Genomic DNA, 23,120 nt, shown 5'->3' with positions numbered 1-23,120 from the left:
CGACGCGTAATGCGTGGTACATCTGAAGAAGAAGTGTGATAAAATGCAAATCAAAAACAATGAACACAAACATTATTTTGTTAAAATAACTTAACGATAAACATTACGACCAAATTAAATAGTGGTTATTACAGGTGTTTAATTTTTATTGAAGTGTAAGTTTACGTTTTATTTTACTAAAATGATAATATAAGTATAATGTATTACTATTAATAGTTCGATACTTCACTCAGAGAGAGAATTATAATGTTTTGAGACATTTTTTGGTTTCAAAAACTTTAACGGATGGTCAGATTTAGTTAGATGTTATTATAACTTTCAACATGTCATTGAATTAAATATCAAGTCAATGACAAAGTGCATAGAACACGTCATTATCATCATATTGCATGTATTTAGTTATGAGCGTTTATGTAGATGTAATATTATACTTGGCAATAAAATAAATATGCATACGTTTTTATATAATTGTTAACGGGTTTTTAACACCAACAAAAACCACAAATTATTATTTCATACTAAGTGAAGCCTTTGGCCTCACGAATAGCTAGTGTAGTTTTTAATAGCTTATAAAATGAGCAATTTGTGAAATGAAATACATAAAATGCCTACAGTTGTAAACTTACAAACAGCAATACTTAAATATCATAAACAATAAAATATGTAATATAAGTACATTATTAGTAAAGAACCGAGCAAATCACTTTGATATTATATAGTTCTGTGTTTTGAGTGTACCTAATTCGCCGTTAAGTATAGCCAGTATAGGTAACTGGAATAAATTACATGTTAAATTTGAATTCAACGATCAATGGATATTGCATACGAAAAACAATGAAATAAAATAATAAAATAGTTTGATGATTATTGATTTTAATGACTTGACTTTTTTCCATCTACGTTGACTTAAAATCGATTCGTGGTTATTTAATTTTCTCAAAGTCGCTTAATTTTAAATTATCATACTATTGAGAAAAAACCGTTTTCTTTTTTCCATATTATTGTTTTATTGTATAGATAAGTTCATAAAATGTAAAAAACTATTATTAGATAACAATTAATGTTGTATATTATTACGTTTGCAAAGCAATTGTTTTTTGTTTTATTTATTTACTGATATAACTTATATACCTATAAGAGTTGATGACTTGTGTTGTTGAAGAATGAATGAGCTGGTGAGCCACTCTGTATACTCGTCGTTACGGCGGTACCGTCATCATTAAGTATACGGATACTCCGCGGCGGCCGCGGACGGAACGAAAATCCGATTTTCCGCCGATCGCCCGGGCGATCCGGGGGGGTGGATGGAAGCATTTTCGCGGGCGTTCGCGAGATAAGTACGCGTCGTCGAGCTCCGCGCGGAAGAGGATACGCGGGCGTGGTCTGGACCACATCTCGCACCGCAGCCGAGATCGGTCGCCCCGGCAACGCAATCCACCGCCACCGCGACTTTTCTCATCTCCTCCCGCACAGACAAATATACTCGGCGGCGTATCGGTATGTATATATATATATATATATATATATACACATATACATAATCTGTTCGCACCGCAACAAGCGTCAAGTCCTTCGCCACCGAGACACGGTCGGCTGCAAAAAAGGCCACCGCTCTCGCTTTCCTCGCGCCGAAAACCTCCCGCGCGGCGCTGACGTCTTTGCTCGATCCCGGGCGGTGAGGCGGCTGCGGTGGTGGTGACGGTATAGCGGAACTCGCGGCGGAGGAGCAGAACTCCGCCCGTCGGACCGACGACGAGAGGGTCGCGACGGGCGTTTTACGTGAGCTCGCCGGAGCGTATGTCTCCGCAAACCGTACTACACAATATATATAATACAATGATAACGTTCTCGACCCCCGAACGCCCGCCACCTCATCGCCCACGCACCCACCCTCACGACCGCGTCGTCTCCGCGACGTTATTTCGACCCGCTCTTCACGCGGTGACATTTCCATCAGCGCTGCTATATTACTACGGCGCCCGACAGCCCACCGCGACAGACGTGGCGACGACCGCGTTACATCCGCCCGCCGTCATTTATATTATAAATCACGACGTTATTATGCCCACGAGTCGTCAACCCAAACTATATATATATATAATATCCTGTTATAGTTATTATTATTATTATAACTATACAGTAGAAGCAGCTATTATAATATGGTGTCCACCTCAACACGCGTAATACAGACTGATTCGACTCGCGAGGTCGGATCATCGTTGGCGAAAATGGGAAAATGGGACTTGGCTCACCAACAGACCACAAACACCCGCCCCACCCCCATAAAGATATTGCAAAAGTATAAAACGTGTGTGTTTGCGTGCTATTATAAAGTGTGGAAAAAAATAATCGGATAGTTAATATTTTTTATTTTAAATAGTATTTGTAGGTTCAGTATAATTATTTGAATATTAAATTAAAAATTCGTTAAGAATTATATATCACGAAAATGGTATGACGGTAAAAATATGAAATTCGTAGCCCTCACCATTAACTTCTTTGATGGATTTCCACCAATGATGATGATTTTATCCTGCTATAATGAATATATTCAAATTCTCATTGCTATAATATATTTAAGTACATATATTCTTAACCACCATTTTATCAACTATTTTGTTATGCACTTTATATTTATGTAGTATCTTGTGAGTTTTGGTGTTAAAATAATTTTCTTATGAGAACTATATTGTTAATTGTAAATATTGTAAATGAGCTAATGTTTAATAAAGAATTTTACGTATTTCTGTTAGAAATTAGAATTTAAAATACATAACTTTTCTTTATAGGTTTATTAGAGTGATTGTTAAGCCAAAAAAACAAAAAACAAACTTCACACAAAAACCGTTTTAACATTATTTTTTATTTACTAAATTCAAGTGTATAATATTATAATAGCTAGAGGTCCAGAAAATGCGGAATCCGGGAACGATCCACACGCTCGTAAAAGAGCCGTACTGCCCGTACGCACAAGCATACATTATTATTATTACTGTTATTTTTATTACGAACGTTATTGTGTTATATATAGATACTGCAAAGGCTGTGGGGGTAAGGTTTTGGATTTTGCAAAAACTCCGTCGTCGCCGACGACGGCGGTGGCGAAAAGGCAAGTGCGAGAATTCGCGCGCGCGCGCTCGATAGAACAAGCGACCCGCGGGTACGGTTAGGCGGAATACCGAGGCGTTACGACTCGAGAGGACTTGGCTTCGGGGGATGAAAATGGCGCGATGTGGTGGGTGGATGGTCGAGGCAGGCGAAACGAGCATAACGGATTAACGACCGAATTACGCGTCCCGTGTGCCCACTGCCTGTATATATATATACAGTGAACTCAGTTCTATTTATACATACAATATATATGTATATTATGCGACACGGAGATAGGTACCGTCGTCGAAACCTTAGCGCACACATAACGACGACAACGCGACCGCATATCTGATATACATATATAATAATATGTATAATGCGCGTATCACGATAGCATTATTATATTATATATATATATACACCACCAAAACGCCGCTGGGCCCTCCGCCGGGTGAATTAGATACCCGCAAAACGCATTATATAGATCCGCACGCACACAGCGCCATGACTATATTATTATTATTATACGAATGGAGTAGTAGTAATAATAATAATAGCAGCAATATGTAACCGCTGTTTACCGCATATTATTATAATATTTACCACGTTTACGGTTTTTCCTGCACCCCTCAAACCATCCGCGTATAATAATTTCCTTTCGGTTTTCCGCCACATCTGCGCCCCCGTCGTCGGATAGACAGCAGTATAATATTGTATAATGTGACTGCGAAAAAACCAAATTTGTATATTACGCGCGATTTCCTATTAAAATATTACGCTCTTTATTATTAATATGCATTTATTACTCTTCAACAGTTATAGGAAAGTTCATTGTGCGCGAGCGTTCTAAATTTTTGGTTTTCGTGCGTATAGTCTTAATACAACGCAATACGTAAACCAACTATGTGGATTACAAATGCGATTTAAAAATAATTTGATAAGATTTATAATTTAGTACCTCTATTTTTTTATACCGACCTGCGTATTAGGTATATTTACTTTGAATAAACCGTTGTACAATATTATTCTCTATTTTAAATCAACAGTATAGTATTAAAATATTAATTTTAATACTTAAAATCAATAATCCTAACTATGTAGGTATACTAACTAATGCGTGAATTGTGTTATTTAGTAATTAAAAGTTACCATGTTAATCTTCATTTTTTCCACTAGCTTTTTATTTTTTATTAGAACTTGTATTATTCTATTTCGATTTGCAGTGTATTGTACCTTCTACTTACTATAGAAATCAAAATCGAGCACAGCTCAGTAGTTGCTCCTTACTGCAGCAGTACTGCTTTTCAGTAAAGCTCTGTTGACAAGTCAATAATAAATCAGTCAATAATTAATATGTTATATCGGTGGCATTGGCTAGTATTGGCGAATGTATAACTGTACGTAAAAATATTATAAGAATCTGTAACGTTTTCGAACAATAGTGAAGTTTTGACGTTCGTATAATAATAATTTCGATTTTGCCGTTTTGACGTGTCATTTATACCCATCAGCCCTAATTTCCTTCCCCTTCGCCGCCGACAATTTTCGTGTCATTATTTCGGCGGACGTTTTTAATGAAAACCACTTTTGACGACGACATTTCGCCGCAGCAGCGTCCCCACGACACGTGTAACGATGTCATGTATAATATCGTTATATTATTATTATTATTATTGTGTAAACACTGCAGTTTGACCGCGAATGTATAATGCACTGGTAAGTGGTAACGCAATTACGCAGAGGTATATAGTAGACGTATAATATACTGCACGACGGCTTGCGAGGTTAACGGATTTCCCCTCTTGCCATCACGAGTGCAATGCTCTTCCGTCGTGAACGCGTAGTACACTGTTCGATTAATGTAACAATGGCAATATAATAATATAATAATAATATCGCACACGCGACCGACGGCAGCTCATCTATATAATAATATACACAGAGACCTCCGCCTTGACGGGCATGTCCTGCAGTATGGCAATCGACGACGACGACGATAATAATATATTTTCGTTATAAAGCGACATCTATATCGATATAACTCGTACACATCCCTCGGGGTCAGACACCCTTCGAACTTTACTGTATATTTTTTCCCGACCGCGGCCAACTAAATAATAATTCGATTGCGGCGATCCGCGTTTTCGCGCGCGATTTTTCCCACACGGTGTACCGTAGCGGCTCCCCCGGGGGACCGTAAAGTACACGCGTGCCGATTTCCGGAAGTCTTCCTCCGCACTGTGATAATCAATTATGCGCTATACACACACACGACCGTGGGGTTTCGATGTTCGTCATGACCTCGAGAGGCCTAAAAGAATGCGCTCGCGAATACGCCACCAACAGAATTGTTATCAAAGCGCAGAGTACGACCTCGTAAATTATTGCATTTTAAAATCCGTAAAATAAGTCGTTCAAATAATTATAATATTATAGTCATTAATAATTATCGATAGAAAAACTACTCGGGTTTTAGATTCGCGCATTGTGACTGCACGGACAATAGTGCGATATAATATACAACGCCAACAAATATTATCGGTCTGTGGTGTAAATCACGAATTACAATCAAAACAGTTTGTGTAAAATAAAATACGAAAATAAATATTTCTTGCTTAAAATTTACACATTACGTGAACAAATCAGTAGGGCGGCACTGCAAAAACAACAACAACCTGCGAAGGAGATATCGCCGACGGCGTTTGTCTAGTCCACTCATATATGGACTTAGTTTATAGATATGAACCTTAAGATGAGAAAGACCCTGAAAGATAGCTTATGTTGGTGGAGCTGGTCAAAAGCAACAAGTTCACAACTGCTGTCGACCATAATCTCAGCCATCCACGGTAAATTTTACAGAAATAATTTTGATAAAGTCGCATACAATTCGAAAGTCCCGGGCTGTTACAATCATGACAGGAATACTGTTTGCAGGACTCCGTCTCATCATTCCCGGTTAAGATTATTACCACACATCCAAGGCCAAGTATAGTGTTATCAATGATATTAGGATCAATCTGATACGCTAGGGTCTGTACAGATCACCAATCTGAAAAATGCAATATTTTCAAATATATATTTTAGTTTTTTTTTTGATTCATGTATGATAAACATTTTTAGTAACACAAAAATATCGAAGATGTACATATTACATTTTTTATTCGTAAATATTTTTTGGAGTATCAATATAAATAAATCTGATTTTTTATTTATTATTTTAAATTAATTATTTATTCATAATATATTATTATGTAGTATGCACCTATAAGGCTATACTCTGTTGTGCAAACAATCTATTATTATCATCATTATTTTATACAGCTATTTTGCGTGGTTATCTTTAAGTTATTTGTAATATTGTCTGTAAATATATGCATACTATTTAACTAATACTTATTACTGATAGGCGATAGCTAATAAAAACAAAAAAATTATATACCCTATTATACACCTCAAATGTTCAACTCTCGAGTCCCACCTATAGTAATATAAATGTACATTACTTATACCTATAGGGAGATAATTGTTTTCTGTTTCTAAATTGTTGGCTGACATAAATTGTAAGTACGAATTTTATTGAATATTTCAATTCAAACATTTTCAGTATTTTCGGCTATAGAAATCGTTTGTTTATTCATAATAATTCTATAATTAAGCATAAATAAAATCGTATTTATAAAAAGTTATAGCAATGTCATAAAGACTTACAAATGTAAAAGTATGTAATGCTTTGTAACGCACAAAATAATCGATTTAAAAATTAGCGATTTATTCTAAGTAATTCATCTCCATGAGAACAATATATTCCATTCATATAGCTACATAGTTAGAAATTAATAGTAATAGTTTATCTATGGAAATTTGCACAAAATAAACAAAATTAGATTCAGTTTTCATGGTTTGTTTGCGTACTAACCTTCGTCAAGTATACCAGTTACCATCGGCGTAACCATTTGTTAGTTACGTCGTATTTTGTACAAAACTGTCGCTGCAGGGTTAAATTAGGTCAATTCTACACAAACCGTTCTGACTGTAATTTCTGCATTATTCCTAGCAATAACTTAATAAGGGAACACGGAGGGCTTGTTTCCCTCGAGGGTAGGTTTTGGGTCAAAATTCGTTTTATTTTTTATTATTATTTTGCGGGATGGTCAATTGTGCGTGAACTATATTGGACGCGATATCGACGAAAAATCGATTTTGTCCAATCGCAACATTATTTTTTACTGTGCAATAAAGCGTTATAACTTATAATAGTTACAACAAATCAAAGCGTGAACACTGAACAATATGTAATGCAATAATTATTGGCAGGAAATTTAAACGACATTAAGTTCATAAGCCTGTCGTCACAACACTTACATTACTATAACTATTTAGAAGGCCTAGCTATACATCTATTGACTGCTATAATTATATTTTAGTACATAAAAGTTGATGAGGTTATTAATGTTAGTAAGTCAACATTATCCAATTATGAATAAAAACCATTGGCTTATAGAATAAAAATATTATAATAATATATACATATTATACGTATATTAAAAACATTTTTTCAAAAATTAATTTTGTAAATTGAACTGTATAATATCAGATAAGAGTTATAAAATCTCTATAATTTAATATAAATTATATATAATTATAAATATTTACCAAACTAAAAGCTAACTTTAAAATAGTGTTAATAGTGTAATTATAAAAAAACAATATAACTATAGTATTTTTTCTAATAAATTAATGAAATATTATAGCTTACAGGATAAAAGTAATTTTATCAATAACATGAAATAATTCACACTCGAGGTTATCAACTGTAGAATTATTATTATAATACGTCGTAAATTAAATTATCGATATATCAAATTTCTGGGTGGACTGAAGTTATAACTGCTTACTATTATAACTCAGACTGCAATCAGATGATCCGATAACGAGAAAGTTTGATTTAAGACCTAAATTATTTGGTTTATGAATACTAAAAGCGCCAATGACTATAAATACCCAGAAGATTTTATACCAGAAACTACCTTACAAATTTTAAACATCTATGAGCATTTATATTGCTCTTTGAAGTGACCATAGAAGTAAAAAATAATAGTTTTTTTTTTTTTAAACACACATCGTTATAAAGCCAATACGTCATCTATGACTATACTCAGAACCATCTAAAATGGATTTCCATTTAGGTTTTTACAACGTCGTATTTTTCTATATGAGTGTTGGAATAAACTTTTTTCAACGAACTTTAACTTAAACATAAAATAATACGTAATATATATTTTCACGAATAGACTCGCATAAGTGAAACTAAAAAACGGGTAAATAAATTGTATTCTGTAGTAACCAAAGCATAAAATGTTTTTATCTTACACTATATATTATATTATAACAACGTGGCTTATGAAAAAAGTATTTTTACGCACGTAATTCAAACGATACACAGTGACTCATAACGAGCCGCTATCTTTTTTTATTGTTACATTATACAGACATGATGGAGAGAAACCAACAAATTTAGATGTAAATTACCTAAATATATCAAATATAATAAAAAAAATACATACGGTGATGCTATTTTCATTTTTGAAGATAACAATACGAGTTTATGGGTACTACAAATAGAGTGGTAAAAATATTCATTAACAAATAATAATAATAAATTATAATATACAATCAAACTGTAATAAACGCAAATAGGTATACCTAAATTAAAAATAATGTTGTGACCGTTTGTATTGTAATATTTTTCAAAGTGTATCTAAACCAAAACTTATATTTAAATTTAAAATTATACGTTGCATTATTATTTGATTAGTATTTTAAATATTATAATACATTTTATTTCCCACACTTAACTACTCAGAATAATTTTTAAAAGTATTCTTACAAAACTGATTTTCGTTAACATTATCCCAGCTGATGTTTTGAATAAATTGGCAAATGATTGATTGAGATAATAATATACTGTATCGTCTGTATCCACAGTGAAGTCATCCGTGGCCTTGTGCTCATGGATGATTTGTGTACACAGCACCTCCATGATTATCGATAATGTATGTACTTGGCATATTTTGCACAACGTATCATCATAACCTATTTCAACATTCGAACAAGTTGTTAGTATAATATTCGGAGGACCAACTTGTTTCTATACAATGTGTTATATCCACTGACAAATATAATATTGTTGTGTAATAAAATGAGCACAGATAAAAAAACATCAACTGCGTTCAGTTATACTGCATGAACAAGTTAAACGAAATGTACAGAGCAAAAACGCGTTTTTTTACTAAATATATGTAATTCATTGTGAGGAAATGTTTTACAATTATTTAACTATCGATAATATTGGTATACAGTCTTTGTGATATGTCGTCATACGCGCGACAGGGGACCTGTGCCACCAACCACGATGATAGGTTTCCGTGAAAAGGAATTTTAAACACTGGTGCACAATAATAACAAAAAAAAATAAAAAAAATATTAAAATACCGTGAGAATAAGGACGGACAACATCAAATATAATAATATTAGTTATATGTGACAATGTATATAGGACATTTAAAATGTATTTTTTTATTATTATTATTATTATTGTCATTATATTCCCGTGGGCCTTTACGGTCGTTGGATTTTACACGGACATATAATATTATTCCATATATCTGCTGTGTTGTGGGCCACAATAATGTATATAATCTATATTATATATAGGTACTTAAATAAAAGAATACAACAGCAATAACAATTTGGAACACGATTGAGTCCCTTTTTGTAATGGCATTTTAAACAGGTTGGTTTTACCGCCCACAAGCCCCCGACGTGGGCGAAAAACATATCCACTTAACAGAATTAAAATTAAATATATGACTTTATCTGTATCCATTAGAAAAATACTTAACAATCACCCTCAAAACCAAAATGCATATTTATTATCACTTGCTAAAACTAGTAAAACTCATATGGATGAATGCATAGAGTTCAAATCTAAGGCTTTTCCAAGAATACCAATACACAAAAAGCACAAATATTCCATTTAAAAATTCTCTGACTAATAACTATAATGCTACAAGTAGCAAAAAAACGAGTTAAAAAAAACGTAAGTAAAAAAAAAACGTAAGTAAAAAACGTAGTTCGTTGTTAATTTTAAAACACTTCCTCTATTGTACTCTACACTGTTGTTTAAGTTACAAAAGTCACCAAAATAGCCCAACTATACATTACATCAAATCATATATGTAGCCAATTAAAAACCATACTAACCCTCTCGTTCAAATCCATCTCTATTATATATTCCGCAGAAATCCTCCCAGTAGCGGCAATGATCATAGGAAACGGGACCTTATTATTTAATTAATCAAACACATATCCCCATAGACCATAACCCCTATTAAATTCATGCCGAAGTGTTGTCATTAGATAGTTATCTTCCCCTACGCTCACAAACAAATCCTCGATATGCTAAATATACATTATCCCTATACAATTAGTATAAATTGTATAGTTTTCTAAATTAAAAAAAAAAAAAAAACGGTACTTACAACAATAACATGACCAATAGATTTTCCAAATTTAAAAAATGTTGGCTTTTTTTTACTCGTTGATGGTCGCATTGATTGTAAGTCTATATAAATATACTGATTAACAGACCAAATGCTCAACTGCAGATAACTTAACCTGTAACATTATGTACAAATTAAATTAGTTTTTTAATTTATTAATGTATTTAAAAATAATACATTTCTTATATCTCAACTATGACGTTTATCTAAATTCTCAAGTATTTTATTATACTAATATAATGAGTATATATTATACTATATTTAATTAAAAATTAATATACTACTCATAATACTACATGATGGCCATAAAATATTGTGTACTCGTAGGTAGGTATATACTTATTTTCATAATTAAGTTTCAATTATTTCATAACTTGTTTGCCGTGATAAACCATGTTGGCCGACGGTGTCGATCAGCTAATAAAAAACTTCTACTGCTAAAATAACCACACACTTGCGCTTTTACTGAAAGCAAAAGAAATATAAATTAAATCAAAAGTAAGCATATTATATTTGATCAAGTACATCTGTTTAGTGTAACGTTAACTAATAACTAATTATATATTAACCACTACATCAAAATATTAAATTGGTATAATATGTAATATTTATTTTTGGTATTTGCATTTTGTTTTTAAGAAACTAAAATGATTGTTTACGTATAACGAGTTTTAATAGTTTTTTTTATTGGTCCAATTAAAATTTGACACACGTGTTAGGACATTAGAATAGTTATAGTATAGAATTCACGTTGACATTTTACAGTATTATAAATGTTAAATTAAAATTATAACATATTAACGTCGAGTGCTAATTTTAATTTGCAGTCAAGGAGTCAATAAAAAAAACGATTAATTATCAATAACTATTAAATTTTATAAAATTATTTTAAACACATTCCATTTGCATTTTAATAGTTTGGTAATGTTTTTTGTCCGTTTTAAAACAATGTGGTCTATATGTCTCGATACACCTATAACGAGATATTGTACGTCGCACGAATAACATTGCAATAATATTATTATTCGTGTAGCAGCACTATGCATTGTTATGTTTATTATATTTATTATTATTTTATTATACTCTACTGACATATACTTGAGTTAAATTTATACCCGTAAAGTGTAGGTATAGGTACGCCTAGTTTTTGAGATCGCGATATTGTATTTAGTGTGAAAAATGCAATTACCTAACAAATTAGCCTCGATTACAGTTATAAAATTCGTGCAGTCAAATCGATTATTACTCAATGTATTATTTTTTTAAAACCGTTGCAGCAGTTAAAACCGCGAATTTATTATACGATAGATACGACTACAGTCAATGTGCCTTTGTCGTTTTGTTTTTTTCGTAGTCGCTTCTCGGTTACCGGAACCGTTTCTTCCGGAGTACGTAGGTACACCTCGCGAGAGTCAAAACGCGGAAACCTAAACCGAATAAAACTATAAACGCGTCCGGTGGAAAAAAAAAAGGCTCCGAGCCCTGCCATACACGCATGTCCGTACAATAATAATATAATGACAACGATACGATGCCATCGTTACGACACAATAATATAACGAAATAAAATAAACGGATTATCGCGGAGAGAGCTGGAGATGCCGTCACCGCGGCCGGACCGCGCGCGGTGGCATACCGCGGGCGCATTCTCTGCTGTACAATTACTATCGACAGCCCCGAGATGACCGTTCGGATAACGCCGCACGTCACCAAATCCTCGAGGTTAGAGGTCCCTTTCTCTCCTCGTCAGTTCCGCATTTCTTCCTCCGTCCGCGACCGCAGCCACCGGCATCTCAGCTATCCTCGTGCACCGCATAGTGTTATTGCCGGACCACGAGATGTCTATCTGTCGGCCGCGGACGGACGTGAAAATATGAAATATAATATCGTCTTACCTACGATATATTACGTATATAGGTATTACGATATTATAATATTATAGGTATACGTCTCCTCGCGGTGGACGAGCTCGAAATATTCAACGCTCGCCGCGAGGGGTGGTAATCGTCTCGGGAGACGCGATCGGACGGCGATAAATCCGACGACCTCAAAGACCTGCTATACGCGTACGTATCGTTTCGACGACGGCCCCGTCGGAAATGACGAATCGAAGAAGAGAGTAAACAATATCGTAAACGATCAATTATTATTATGATATTGCCGCGTCGTGCGCGCTCGCAGTGCGGTGCAGTCGTCGTACGCGCATCCGTCATTCTTAACGTCTGAATTTCGCTGCAGAAGCCGATGGTTATCGGGTCGCGCTCCAGCAACCTGGGCCCGACACTGTCGCGTGAATATTAATATTATTGTTACGAGAGGTCCGGCCCGGGACCGCGGACTTTGTCGACGACGACGACGACGACGACGACGACGAGATTCCCACGGGACGCATCGGACGCGCCCGCACAAAAACGGCTCAGCGGGGAACGAGACGACGTGCGCCGAGCGGGGGCCCGACGACGACGTCTTGGCTCGGATACTACATTATACGACGGTCATTTTTATTTTTATTTTTTTTTTCTCGTACACACAATATTATCATAATATCGTTGCGTTTTAGTATTTTATTTTATGTTACGCTGCACGTTATTATAATATTATTATAAACGATGCGGACTGCACGTGTGTGTGCGTCTGCGACAAAAACGTCGTGCACAATATAATCGACCGTATCGATTATTTACACGTCAGTCTCGCGCGATCCGTGTGAGAACGGTGAGAAAAAAAATGGTTTTTTTTTTTAATTTCATTGTATTATTTTCGGTATTTCGTGTCACCCACTCACGTCCCCGCGGTCGTCGTCGCACCGCCGCCGCCGCCGCCGCCACCGCCGTCTACACACGACTGTCGCCGCCGAGAGAATAATCAATTTAACATTTTGCGCTCGTGAAGCAAAATGTCCGTACCCCACTCCGCCACACCTGAAAACTTATATAGTAGTCGACCTGTCCGCGCAAACCGCGAAACCGTAAGAGTATAATAAATTATATGTTTAAATTTCCAAGTGACACTTTACCTGATTTCTGGACGAGGGCCGCGTATCGTACGCTGCAGATGACTCGACGGAGGCGCCAACTCTTCGGATGACACTTTTGTAAGGGATTGGCTAGTTTTTTTTTAGAAATATGCCTCCACAATTAGGTACTATAAATCATTTGTACTATAAAATATCTTAACTTGACTAATTAGGGCTTGTGATAACACATCAAAACATATATTTTACACTTGTATTACAGTATAATATTTCGATTTCAATACTTTAAGTTAAAATCATTACAATGTACACGCATGGCGGGAATTTTGTACCCCGAATACTGGGGCTGTACGCCACCCAATTATATACGCACCCAGCTTAGCGCAATACCCTAAATTTTTTATAGTACAAAATATTTATCTTTAATCTTCGCAGACACGTGCACAGAAAAATATTATATTTCGGGGTGATTTATAACAGTACGACACTATATTATTATATATTAATATATATAAATGGCATACACCAGTAAAAATATATTTTGTGTGAAAAAAAACAAATTTTGTTAAGTGAGCCACGATGATGATTTATACATTATATAATAATACAAGTTTTATATACTTGCAGCCTCAATCGTTGCGCTCCGCATACTTTATCATCTCATATACTGCAGTTTGCGATCACCATCACTACGAGTTGATTTAGCTGCTTTCCAAACTCCCTATCGATCGCACCGTGTAATTTATTAATATATTATTATATTACCAACACGGGTCACGATTATACAGTTTTTGCAAAACTATAGTTGTAAAAATGATCGATTTCTTTTTTATCGTGTGACATTATGTTTTCAAATATTTGCAACAAAAAATTGCGCAAATATAGGTACGTGTGTCCAAAAATGCATTAACATAAAATCAAATTCATTGTTGAACTATACATGAATGTTCATTTACAATAAGTGCTCACTCAATGACGTCTTAGAAATTATAAATTTTATTAATTATAAAATTTAAAATTAATTATTTCTATTCAATAATCTAAAAACGTTGTTTTTGTAGTATTCAAACAAATATAAGTATAGACACTTAATATAATGTATAAAATATGAACAATATTATTAAGATGAATAAACAATGCAAATAAAATACATAATTATTCACTTAGGTATGTAACTTATTCACCGTCTTTTGATCATAGGTTATAATTATACATAGTACATACCTAGTATATAACAATATTATTATAGGTGTATAAAAAAACGATTCTGACTTCTCAGTGTAATTCAATACTTATATGTAATAAAACAAAATAACAGACAATTTTTTTTCGATAATATGTTGAATTATTTAAAATATCCATAGTACACTGAACTCTAAAAATGTAATCTTATTAGATATTAGTATACTGATGTTATAAATAATTGCTGAAAGTTTCAAACAACTTTAGAATTGTTATATTTTTTTAAATCTTAGCGAAAAACTAAAATCGAATATAAACGAGTAGGTATATTGTAAATTTAAACGATTTTTCGCAATCTTTTCTTGAAAAAAAAAATTATACTCATGTACATAGTTTATACAAACTACAACCAATTGACTAACGGAAAGCCTTATGTATGATTTTCAGAGCTTCGGACCACTCTTTTTACAAATATTGAAATACGTGTTTTTAAACAATGTTGTAAAACTAAAATGTGATTTTGTATTGACAACACATCAATGAATCTGTTGCAGGTATATTGAAAATTGAATTTAATCAAATTTAATAATTTTTTTTATACGTTGAGTGTAAACTGCGATTGTAAATCAATCGATCATAACCGATTGGCAATTGCGAATAGCACGACGTGTGATGTGTGCAAGGCAGACAGGTAGGTATTAACTATCTTACTATAATCTTGAGCTGAACAGTGATTTTGACCTTTCTGATTTTGAAATAAATAAATATTTTAATGTCTGTACGTATACATGTCTACAAACACTTAAACATGGATTTCATACATTAATACTTGATTAGTATACTATCGCGAATCTCGACAATAAATAAATTATAGGTACGTTATTGTTCATGTTTCAATGCAGTAATTATTGTCCACTCGTACGATCATAAATTTACAATAATGTATATTATTATTATTATTTTACCTTTATCTGGGATTCGGCCTTTGTTTTTGATTAACGTGCAAGTCGTCACCTGCACTGTCTAAAAAATAACCAATCATAAAATGCACGAATCTATATAGTATTATTTGATCGTTAAATCGTCAACATCAGTAATGGTAATCATTTCCAAATGATGGAAATTGCTTATTTTTATGATGGTTCAAATTGTAAAATAATTCTTCGTCAATTTTATGATACGAATAGCGATCATCACCATCGATTGTTTTTGTGCGGCTTTTGCCGACTATATAAATAAAATATAAAATTATTTAATATTTAGTCACTACGTATACATTGTCAATAATCTTAAATTAATAAGTCCATTTAGTACTCTTTAATTAACTTTAAAAAGAGATATTCGTTTTTGTTGTATGTATATATAATATTATGGAGGACTATATTTTATAAATATTAAAAACCTTTTATGTATTCTAATACATAAATATTTTAACCATACATCTGTAAGAAGTTCCTACACACAATAGTAAAACTAATAATTAAAATAACAAAATATTTTTCAAAAGTACAATTGCTACTGATACGAGTATAAATAATAGTAAATAATATAAATACATTTTTATAGAGATTTATCAATTTTAAAAATGATTATTATAATAGATTACATTTTTATTTTATTATTGTTATTATTATTAGATTTAAATTTTAATATTTTTGGTTGAAGAATCAAGAAAGTGCTGTTGTTTTCATTCATTATCGATGCATACCTTACCTACGCTCATCAGTGAATCACTATATTTTCAATAGTAACAATTTGGTGTATTAAATATTCACTTATAGTTGTTTAGTTCATGTTCTTAATCAATTGTATAATATACAATATGATAAAATTAAACTAAAAGGGGTATCTGAATATATTTGATTAATAGTTAAATCATTATTATTTTAATAACTTATAATAAAATAGAATGCTTCTCATTTGGAGAAAAATTTTGACACTCTGGGAGGAAATCCAATTTGTCGCATTATTTGTACTATACAAGGCGTTTTAAGTAGGTACTTGTAATTTCCTAAAAATAAATAGGGCCACAGGGGATCAAAATCCCACAGCAACCATTCAAAATACGGACAATTGTCGGAACACTTAAATTGGTTTTAAAAACAAAAAAAAAGTAATAAGTTATATTTTGTTCGATTAAATTAATTACGATAATTGTATAGTAAATTTCATATGTTATACATAAGTAAGTATGATTTACTGTTAGCGACATCAGGGTGTGCTATGTGTACAAATCTTTACAAAAAACTACAATTATTACGTGGTTGGTAAAAATAAAGCTTAAATGTAATAATGAATAGAAGCGATACGGAAATGTATTTATTCAAATTATATTCATAAATAATATAAAAATAAATTTCAAAAATGAATGATTATCCAAAAATTATTAAAATATGCAAAAGTGTATAACATTTTTGTTTATATTTGTGTGATTTATATTATTTATTGATACCAACTGTGTTTGTATACATTCTACATATAAATAATATAATGTTTATAACTGTATAATGAACAAAAGCAATATAAGATGCAAAAACTTTATACACTTTGATTTTAACGTAAACAGAGATTGTACATTTTTTCGTTGAAGCTGTAAAAGTCACAAATGAGTTATTAAAATATGAAAACAAGTTGAGATTGATGTACAAATTACACAAGTAATCATTATTACTGCAAAAATAAAAGATTACAATTTTTTTAGATTACTAAAAATGCAAATAAGTTTAAAATTATTGTTAAGTTAACGTTTTGTAGGGTTATCATAATGAAATTGTGTTTGTGTGTGCGCGTGTGTGAACGTGTTAACGTCGGAGACGTCTTATGTCTGTAAGATTACTTTATAAAAAATTTAAATACACATTAAAGCGTTAATGTTTTTACTTTTACATTATGGTAATTAAAAAGTTAACTATCGTAAATTAATTTTACTCTTTAAACTGTTTTGTCTTAATATTACTTTTTAAACAACATAAAATCATATTTGTATGATGATGTTAAAAAATTGTTATTTTAGTTGCAAAGCACGAGTTCATATATTATCATTACGTGTGTAAAAACTTTGAATATGTTTTGTAATTACTAAATATTTGGTAATTTATGCAAAAATATGCAATAAATATTTTTGGAATTTAGATGAATATGTATATTGCAAATAAATCTAGAATATGATATGTCCACTTTTGAACCATATTTTGATTACAATATAATTAATTTCTTTATGTATATTTATAACACTATAATATGACAACCGATCTATACAGTGATGTAGCGTATTTAATTTTTTACCTTAAACATTTAAATTGATCCGTTGTAAACTAATAAATTCTATAATACAAACACATACAGATATACACAAATATAGGTACATATTTATTTAGCTCATTATGTTAATTTTTTTTTAAATAAATAAATAAAAATATCATTGAATGTAGACGCTACATTTGCTGTATTAGCGATAATAACACTTATAATAACTTATGCTTATGCCGTTTTATATCATAGGATTTAATTATAATGTGCAGATTGTTTTTTATCCTAATTTGAATAAAAATTCATCAAGTTATTACTTAAGGTAATAAATTATAAATGTAAAAAGTCGAGATTAACTTAATTCGGTTATGTCCAGCGTTGCTTATTGGAGCAGTAAAACTGATTCAATTATAAAATTTTCAGGTGGTTTCTGAATGCAAATTGTATCTATGCATCTATGGGCTAAATGTAAACTCCTACACGAATAACCTTTTTATCTGAAAATAAAAAATACTGTTATCTCCCACACGGACCTTTTTACCCTAAAAAAATTGGGTAATATCCTACACTCAAACACTTTTACTAGAGTACACGATTTTAGAATTGAAAAGCTCAAAAAGCTAAAAATTATAAGAACTACAAAATAATAAATATAAAAAAAATAACATTTTTTAGATAAAATACAAACACTTGAATATATTTAATGTGTTTATGTGGTATGTCTTATAATGATTTTCGTACATAAGTGAAACTGCAATAATCTCTTCCTTTTTGCCAAAACAATAGAATGTTTATTGCGCTATGTCGTCACTTGTAGTACAAAATGTTAGAATTTTTAATATTAGATGAACAATATGGTATTGAATATAATTATTGTCAAGAATAGATAAAAGATGATAATTTCCTACATATCGATAATTTTCTAACGAATTAGAGTGTATTGCCGGTATATCGTAGTCCGCTTGTAACTGTCTCATTGTAAATAATGTTTAGAATTTTTTTTTTTATTTTTTTTTCATTGCTTTATTATTTTGTCGTAGTCAATACTATTTTTTGAAGGAGTTTACACTATCGTTTGTAGGAGTTAACATATTATGTCTATGTAAGAGTAATACTAAAGGTATCGGAAAAACGCATAGGTTTATATAATGTTTACAATGAAAAGTTCTGATAATATTTTACTTTTGCTTATAACTCCTACAAATCACCTTACCAGGTTATTACCCAGTATTACACCAAAGTAAATTTACACGTGTCATTAATATAAACTATTTTTTTTTTTATTATTATTAACATATAAATTTTAACAGTTATATCAGTTATTAAATCATTCGAATTTCAATTTATCATTTAAATATTCAGCTCTGGAGTATGAGATACTAACAATGTAAGCATTGTCATTGGAAATAGTAAAAACTAATTAATTATTATATATATAAAGAATATTTCCAATAACGTTAATAGTTTTCGATAAAACGAGTGTTTACCTTTCGTAAAGAATCACCTCGCGTGTATCGCGTATAAACGCGATGTCGTTCGAGTCGACGATAAAGCTAACCGAGGGAAGATTACGTGATGCTGCAGTGGTGGCGCGTCGTGTACATAATAATAATATAAACTTTTCGTATTGCGTTGTATACATTTATACGGTTTTTGTGTCGGCGAGCGGAAGCAGCACCGGCGGTAGTAGTATAATATAGTCAGCGGGTTTTCGCGTTTTCGGCGAAAACGTTTTCTCCCTTCGGTTTTACGCCGTGGCGACGGCGTAGTAGAAGGAATAGAGGAGGAGCAGCGGCAGTGGCAGCAGTCGTGTCCGTAATCCCTCGGCGGCGTCGCGGCGCGGGTCGATCGCGACGAGGTGTCGGACGGCGGACCGCGCGGAGGAGAAGCTGCGAAAATTAATGGACCAATTATCCTCGGCAAAGCTGTTACTCTCCGCACCCCGAGTGACTGATACAGTGTGGACCGGATAATAATCCGTTTTCCCTTCGCGCCGACTGGACGACCGTCACGACCGTATTACATTATACCGCTGCTGCGTATTATATAAAACACGATGCGCACCGACCCAATGTTTCGGAAAATTAAAACAACTCCGGTCGGACGACTACCACGCGCGCGCGCGCGAGAGAGCGCTCGCACAGCGTAAAAATGTATAATAATATAACAATGATAATGCCCAATAAATTATTGCGAGTTGTATTGTGCAGACGGTTATATGACTATAATATATTCGAGTGTACATTCGTATATATAATAGCGTTTTGCCGCCCTCTGTGGCGTTAAAAGGGATCGGCCTGAGCTTAATTCTTGACCCGGACGACGTCTCCAGTCCTCTCTCGAAGAACGTTTTAAAATCGTTACCGAACCCCTTTTGTTCGACGACGCAATAGTTTCAAACTCGTACGTAATATATACATTCTTTTTTTTATTATTATTATTATTTGAACACCGCAGTCGCGACATCTTCGAAGGCGGCCATTGGACGAAGAAACGTTTTATTCACGCGACTGCATTCTGAAATAATACGAACAGATAATTCATGATTAGATTCAATAAAGACATAATTTATATATACAGTGGACGCCGCTTATATGACTCAAGAATATAAGATCCCGCCGTTTATTAGAATTAAAACCGTCTGCTACGCTTCAGACGTATCCAAATACTTTATAAAAAGTTTGACTAAAAAACACAAATATCGTAACAAAAAAATTTTAAAAATAAACATTTTTCAAAATTTAGAAATCAATTGGTTTTGAAAAGTTACGCATGTTTGTTGATTATTGCTGGTTTCGATTAACGATTTTTAATGTGTATAACGTATATGTACCTACAACAAATTTTATCGCATTTCACATCCATCGCAATCATCATATTTCGTTTATTTATTTTATGTATTAATAATTTATAAGTAATATGTTTCAATGTAAATTAAAGTAAAAGCAAAATATGCAGTAAAATAATATTAAAAAATAATTAAAATGTTTGTTTTTTTTTTGTTATGAGGTATACACTTTTTATTTATGATGTAAGTGTTAAAAAAATATTAAATTTGATTTTATCTGTAACTTAAATAATACATAATTTAACTTAACAAATAACGAGTTAAATAGCGAGATTATAATTTTATTCGAGTTGTTCATTAATAAATAATTAAATAATTATTGATAATACACATTAGGAAATATGTTCATCGTGATGAAAACTGTATTAACACGGCTTTCAATAATCAAATCAAAAATGTAAAAATTATTTTAATATCACATCGGTTATCGGTTTATACTAACTATACCATATGCTTGTATAATAATTGTCCTATATTGATTAATACTTAATATAATGTCTGGCATAATATGATAATTAAGTATTTTTGTCTTGAAAAATAACGACGTGTCTACCCATTACCCACGTACCCACGTTATGTAGTATATCAACTGCACAAAAAATTATGCATATCAAGTTCAAAGTATGTACAGAAAATAAAAACAAAATCGTGTAAAAGTATTGAATGCGTGCAATAGTATGGTTGTGGGACAACCGTGTTAGGTATATATTTTATGGCGCTTGTCACGTTTCATTACGTATTTTTTTCGGTATAATTTGAGATACTTAAGACGTAATATATGCGGTCGAAAATATGACAACATCGCATATATCACTGTAGTCATACCAGTAACCCAATCCTCCCTATAAGTTAGAATTTTGACCTTATTTGCTCGCTTATATGGTATACCTACCTACTATTAGAATGTGGGTGAGACGGCCCTCAACTACTGTCCGGCGCCGGGCCAGCGGTTTTTACCTACCCACTATGTAATGTTTTTATCGTACACAATTATTACTTCGACGACGGACATCGAAGGCCATACCATTAATTTCGATCATATATTCACATCGAGCAAAATGTATATTATACGCTGTATCAACCGTGGGAGTATAATAATAGGTAAGTATATAAAATATTAATGAAATACTAAGTATTTTTTCAAATGTTTTTTTGCTATTTTTTTTTTTTTTTTTTGGATCACGCGACATTGTATGTAAATTATTATTACATTCACTGTACACCTATTATATAACTAACAGCTATATCAATAATAATAATATAGTACAACATTATTTGGTGATAAGTGCAATTATACTATATGTAGGCGTCGATTAATGATAGATTTCAGTAGAATTGTGAAGTACCTATACTCATATATAGATATATTTAGAAAACTATTAACTCTAAAATATTTTTTGTTACATGAAAATTGTGTACAAGTAACCACGTTATAAATTATACGTAACTATACATATAGATGTTTTCAACGGGAGCATTTTAATGAATATTATGTAAAGAAAATTATATTTAATTGCAAAATAAAAAATATTTACTTGATAATTTTTTTTTTATAAAATTTGTTTTATTTTCATTTTGAGCTACTCAAGACTGTTCGCTATCCATGTATAGATATTACACATAACAACCGTAAATCATGCACGCGCAAACTTCATCCATCTACTTGTATCACGATCGTGCAGTTTAATTCGAATTCGCGGACGTGATAAAATTACAGCATTTAAAATTTATTAACTTCTAAAGAAACTGTTCGAATACCATTGTATAATTACTTTGTTCGATAGATCGGAATGAAAATCTTGGATTTACATTAACCTATATTTTTACGTTTGACGAGGGAACGAACGTAACGCATTTTATTAATTAAATATTTGTAACGTTACAGAAAGTAACGAATATAAAAAAAAAAAAAATTAAATAATATACAGTAAATTTGTAACGTTTACTCGCGGAATTCAATTCGACTTTCACCGCGATCGACGATAAACACAGACACCTATAATGGTGCGAATAAGTCGGAAAATAAATCATATTTTAATTGTACCCTTCATAATACACTGTATTATAATAAATAATAATCAATAACTAATAAGTATGGATAGTGCGAAAATTGGTTTCAAAACTATCAAAAATCATTAAATTACGAGGTCGGTTATGTAAAAGTGGGTTTTGTAGGTACCTGCCACGTAATATTAAAGGGATATAGGTTTTA

At 32.2% G+C, this 23,120-nt stretch overlaps 1 long non-coding RNA gene across 1 annotated transcript; it reads right to left on the bottom strand.

Annotated features, from left to right (window-relative positions):
* Positions 1-8,253: 8,253 nt before the first annotated feature.
* Positions 8,254-11,302, bottom strand: LOC126551813 (uncharacterized). Its single transcript, XR_007605702.1, has 3 exons — positions 11,030-11,302; positions 10,635-10,770; positions 8,254-9,186 (listed from the first exon to the last, which is right to left on the bottom strand). It is a non-coding gene; the product is annotated as an uncharacterized LOC126551813 (long non-coding RNA).
* Between the last annotated feature and the right edge of the window lie 11,818 nt (positions 11,303-23,120).

The sequence above is a fragment of the Aphis gossypii genome, chromosome X (assembly GCF_020184175.1).
Source record: "Aphis gossypii isolate Hap1 chromosome X, ASM2018417v2, whole genome shotgun sequence".
In the NCBI taxonomy this organism is placed as follows: domain Eukaryota; kingdom Metazoa; phylum Arthropoda; class Insecta; order Hemiptera; family Aphididae; genus Aphis; species Aphis gossypii.
The sequence above is the reverse complement of the archived record's forward strand: the minus strand, read 5'-3'. Positions and strand labels throughout refer to the sequence as shown.